The 6,083-nt window shown below is 33.6% G+C and overlaps 1 long non-coding RNA gene across 1 annotated transcript in view; it reads left to right on the top strand.

The window, feature by feature from the left end:
* The first annotated feature begins 3,333 nt into the window (after window positions 1-3,333).
* Window positions 3,334-6,083, top strand: part of LOC138693490 (uncharacterized) — a 440,794-nt gene continuing 438,044 nt past the window's right edge. The window contains exon 1 of the long non-coding RNA XR_011330339.1: window positions 3,334-3,403. This is a non-coding gene — a long non-coding RNA (uncharacterized lncRNA). The remainder of the gene's footprint in view (window positions 3,404-6,083) is intronic.

Genomic DNA, 6,083 nt, shown 5'->3' with positions numbered 1-6,083 from the left:
ACCTGCCCTACAAGCATTAAGCCTTCAAGGGGAATCCTCGTTAAACACCTTGATTCACTTTTTCTGTCCAATAAAATACGATATGTTGTGTACATAATATTTAACGGACATGTCAGTTAAGTGATGCGTAATTATTTCAGCCCTGCGCGATCATTACCGAGTATACAAAGTGGTTTAGCGTGACAGTGACTGTAGAGGGAGTAATTATCATAGTAATGGCTAACAGCAAAAGTGCACAGTTAGAGAAGATCCGTGAGAAAAGGTCCACATACAAAATGATCAATAAAATTTGGTCCTATAATAAAATAATCCACAAAAGGAAATGGTCCTGTAAAAAATGTCACCTTTCAAAAACATCCAACAAACCAAATAGTCCATTTAAGAATATAAGTTAGTATTAATATAAACTTTACTTACTTACTTACTGGCTTTTAAGGAACCCGGAGGTTCATTGCCGCCCTCACATAAGCCCGCCATTAGTCCCTATCTTGAGCAAGATTAATCCAGTCTCTATCATCCTATCCCACCTCCCTAAAATCCATTTTAATATTATCCTCCCATCTACGTCTCGGTCTCCCCAAAGGTCTTTTTCCATCCGGCCTCCCAACTAACACTCTAAATGCATTTCTGGATTCGCCCATACGTGCTACATGCCCTGCCCATCTCAAACGTCTGGATTTAATGTTCCTAATTATATCATGTGAGGAATACAATGCGTGCAGTTCTGTGTTGTATAACTTTCTCCATTCTCCTGTAACTTCGTCTCTCTTAGTCCCAAATATTTTTATAAGCACCTTATTCTCAAACACCCTTAACCTATGCTCCTCTCTCAAAGTGAGAGTCCAAGTTTCACAACCACAAAAAACAACCGGTAATATAACTGTTTTATAAATTCTAACTTTCAGATTTTTTGACAGCAAATTGGAAGATAAAAGCTTCTCAACCGAATAATAACAGGCATTTCCCATATTTATTCTGCGTTTAATTTCCTCCCGAGTATAATTTCTATTTGTTATTGTTGCTCCCAGATATTTGAATTTTTCCACCTCTTCAAAGGATAAATTTGCAATTTTTATATTTCCATTTCGTACAATATTCTGGTCACGAGACATAATTATATACTTTGTCTTTTCGGGATTTACTTCCAAACCTATGTCTTTCCTTACTTCAAGTAAAATTCCCGTATTTTCCCCTAATCGTTTGTGGATTTTCTCCTAACATATTCACGTCATCCTCATAGACAAGAAGCTGATGTAACCCGTTCAATTCCAAACCCTTTCTGTTATCCTGGACTTTCCTAATGGCATACTCTACAGCAAAGTTAAAAAGTAAATTATATACTTTCATGTGTTAAAATAGAGATTCTACATATCCAAACGAAAAAAAGAAATTAAACAGATTAGAGCAATTGAACTTTCCGTATAGTGGACTTTTTTAGATGTAAACCATGATGCTGATAATCCAGACAGTGCAGTGCAGAGAATGTATTTGTAGTTCTCTTCTAATATTTTCGTTCAGAATTCTATCCAGACTCGTACACCCTTTCACGTTACGGAAAATTCTCAATTTCATTATTGATAAATTTGAAGGGAAATTTACTATTTTGAGAAGTGGTCTTTGTAGACGTTTGTTTACATGGAAATTTAAGTACAGCTGATATTGTAGCTATGGGCAGTTTTTAAAACGTGGATATTTTATTACATTTACTAATATCGAGCAATTTCTATAGACTAAATTTATATTTACAAATGTAGGATATTCACCTGTAGTGGAGCTTCAAAATGTGATCCATGTCACTGATAATCCAGACAGTGTCTTATGTCTGTGAATGGAGTCAACAGACTTTTAGTGTCGGTCTGAAGCAAAACTTAAGAATTCAGACAATAGTCGGTCCCATGTCTGACTTTGGGACAGCTTTGAGACCACACTTTCGATGCCGTGTACACGACGGCCGCGATATTGATTGGCTATAAATATCGTGACAGGTGTTGCGAGCACGGCAGCGTGCTGAACAAGAGTTTCCTTTCGGTAATATTGTGTATGCATTACCGCTACATGCGAGTTGGGGCTATTACTTGAAGCCACAGAGCGCATGGAATGCCACACCGGCTTGTGATAATTATGAATACAAATGAACCCGTGATCACATACTGCGCGCGTAAGAATTCTGCGTGGAAATGCTGATAGCTTGGATATGAGGGTTAACGGTCATGCAAAAGTGCGATCGTAGTTTTAACAGCTCTTTTATTACGTTCACCGTCAGGCGAAAGGCTGTCCTTTTCAGCGTCTGAAACGACTCGACCGTAAACAAAGTATTGCTGCCAACAGTTGAGATTCTATTGACCACATAGCGGGGCGAGAATCAGTTTGCTCAGATCCATATGGTTCCTATAAGTGTATTTAGACTAGACTACAAGTACTACGTAAGGTCGTCATCATTATCATAATCATCATCATCATCATGGTTTAGTAATTTACAATGCATGTTTTTATTTTCAGATGTCAGTTATTAAATACAATAAATAATGTTAAATTGTTCAATCTTATGACTCATCAATTTAACATTAACAATTGTTAATGCATGTTAAATATAAATAATGCTTAAACGTTTTTACCTTTTACGGCATCAGATATAACTTTCTTCTACGATATCTAAATTACATAGCGGAATTTTTGTTTTCTCTTATAGTGAGCCATCAAATTGATGTTATAATAATAGGTAATAATATGTACTGTAATAATGACTCACGAGTTTTATGTATTTTATTGTTGGAAATTTATTTAGGTTATAAATAAGTGTACATTGTATAACTAATTTATTTAGTATTGAAATACATAAAACTCATGTTACCATGGTTTCAGCCATATGTGTATTTTAAACAAGTCATAATTTTAAATTCAAAAACCCCGATCGGTTATTTTTTAAGTATTTCTAATGGTTTCCTCAATAATAAACAACTGTCAATGTGGTTATTTCAGCAGGAAAATGCTGGGTTGGTTGCCACTTCCACTACAACAAATTTATGCATATTGATTGGAGAGACCTAGGTTTACAGTTGTACACTGTAGTCGATAAACAGCAAAACGAAAAGGCAATGTGCCATTCATTCGCAATGGACAGTGTCGTTATGATTTCGCAATTAAAGCGATTGTAAATTTAAAGAGATATAAAAAACTTTTCATTTGTACTTTCGTTTCTTCGTTATGAACTGTAACTGTAATCTGATATCTTCGATGGTTACATGTTCAAGTCTTATTTTAGTTGTATTTTTGTTTTAACTTTATACGAAACTGTTAAAACCTGTTCTCAAGTCTAACGTTCTTTTGTTTCAGGTACGTTTCATGGCGTTTCAAAAAATTGCTCCAGTTTCGTTTCTGTAACGTGTTTTACGAAGATGAATGAGTAAGTAGAAGTTTACTTCCACATAATCTTGATACAGGTATCATAAACTTCAAAGAAATAATTTTACACAGAATATTTCAGTCGTTTAAAACTTATGTAGACTGAAAGTTAATTAGATATAGGCTGAAATCTCAGGATAATTGAAATTAAATTAATTGTTCCAAAATAATCTATTTATAGCGAAAGTGTATTATTTGCATTGAGTATTTAAATTTCCATAAATTATGAGAAATTGTCTTCTTGGTCGTATTCATTATAAGCATAGAACTTTACAAAATTATCATTATAATACAATTTATGATCATCACTATTATCTGCAATATTATCGTCATATTCTTAACATTACTTCAAATTCGAGATCATTAATTATCGTCATGATACAAATCATTACCTTTATCAATATCACTCTCATTTAATCACAATCTTCGTTATCATTACTTCTTCATAATCGTCATCAACTTAATTTTCTTTATTGCAAATTATGACCGGCATCATTGCGATCATCATTAACGTCATCACCATGTTCAAAACAAAATCGTCGTCACCTTCGTTATCACCATATCGTCGTCATTTTAAATATCATTGTCTTTAGAATCATCACCTTCATCGTAATTACCAGCATCGCCATCATGGACGTCATCTTCATAACCACCACCATTATCATCGTCGTAGTTGTCATCGTTTCCAAGCACTTATGTAGTTATCATATCAGTATCTGACTTGAGGAGAAATATTAATCATCCATAATTATCATCATAATCACCATCAGTGATAACAGCAGCTCTGTTGTTGTCTTCATAAATCATAACGAATTGATAGATATACCACAAAACTTATGGAACTGACGTAAATCAATTTGGTTGGTTGACATAAATTATTAACATTACTACTGTATTAATTCCACAGAATTGTTTGCCTCACTTGAGGTCTGGAACCACAAACTAATACCGTGAATCCAATAGCACTTAGTACTGATAAATTCTGTTTCCCTAGAGAAGAGACAGTTGAGCAGGAAACTGTCTTCCTGAATATTTAAATTTTTCTCACATTTTCTTTAAAAATGTTATTCCATAACATATAATTGCAGGTTTTAGTGAGAAACTGTTCTCAGAACATGGGAGGGGTGATAGTAGGAGGAAGGAGAATAAACTGCATAAGATTTTCTGCTGATATGGCGTTGTTAGCAGATGAAGAAACGATACTAAGTGTCATGCTAATGGAACTAAACACCTGTGAACAGTATGGGATGAAGAAGAATGCAGATAAGACAATTAATATCATGGTTATTGGAAGAAAAATAATGAAGGTAAACGTGCGAATTGAAAATGAGGTAGTAGAGTAAGTGGCCAGCTTCAAATTGGTCCCTTTAAGTGTGCTATGAGTGTAATAGAATTTATTTCAGCGCACTGACAAGATTCAGAACTCTAAATGGATTGATGTATTGACAGTACAATTTGTCGTCATCGTGGATTATTTAAAAAAATTTTTAAGTAAGATTTTCTTCTGAATGATGTTCATTCACTAGAGGGAGGCTACTAAAAAGGAAAGAAAATAGCGATAGTATCGAAATATTTTGATATTGGTTTATATCTGAATATACCTAATTCTGTTATGAATATAACTGTATTATGATTTTTCTATAAATTTATTCCTTTTCAGTATTAGCGGACTTTCAAACTATGTTGATTTTTCAATAACCTTAAACACATTAGTGGTTTATAATGTGACTCTAAATGTAATCCTACATATTCATTGAAAACCCTTAACAAATTTATAGTTTCGGTGTTTCACTTACGCGGCCGGTATTCATGTAGCAATAAGGACTCTCCACTACCTGTTTCCACGTGGAATGAGTAAAAACTGACAATTATACCTTTTAGAAAAATGTTTTTTCTATCGCTGATACGAACTTTGTCTCTTTCGTCAATTTTATCAATAGTGATCTCATTAGAGGTTTTGATTTATCTAGAGAAATAAAAACTCGAATAGGATTTAATTGACTATTGCATAATTAGAAGAAAATATATAAAGATTAGAAGAAATAAAGTACTCTAATACAATAAAATATGAATTGACTTACTGAAAGTCTATTTGACTAATGTTAGCTTCACCAAACATTTGAACGGAGCCGCTATTTTCAGTTGACTGTCTATGCTGTAAACAAATGCTTTATAGGTCTAGTACTGTAAAGAATTTTCAGTTTGAAATAGTGGTAAACAAAGAAACAAATGGTAGGGAGGTGATAAAAACAGAAGAACTTATATAAGGATTAGAAGAAATAAAGTACTCTAATACAATAAAATATATATTAATTGACTTACTAAATTCTATTTCACTAATGTTACCGTCACCAAAATGTTTGAACGGAGCTGCCATTTTCAGTAGACTATCTATGCGGGAAACAAAGTACGATTGCAAAGTATGTTTTATAGTACCGTAAAGAATTTTCAGTTTGAAATGTTGGCAAAGAAACGAATGCTAGGGTAATGATAAAAACAAACAAATGCTAGGGAAGCGATGAAATTAAAGAAATGCTAGGGAAGCGATAAATTTGTGAGATAAGCAGCCATGATTGGTTGAAAGACGTCCTTTCATACCGTTTTCTTGGTCAAAAGTAGTATGACGTAGTAAAAGCGTAATAGTCTAATTAAAAACATCACGAAGAAATCGTCTAACGATT

The sequence above is a fragment of the Periplaneta americana genome, chromosome 17 (assembly GCF_040183065.1).
Source record: "Periplaneta americana isolate PAMFEO1 chromosome 17, P.americana_PAMFEO1_priV1, whole genome shotgun sequence".
Taxonomy (NCBI): domain Eukaryota; kingdom Metazoa; phylum Arthropoda; class Insecta; order Blattodea; family Blattidae; genus Periplaneta; species Periplaneta americana.
This window is presented reverse-complemented; position numbering and strand designations above follow the sequence as displayed.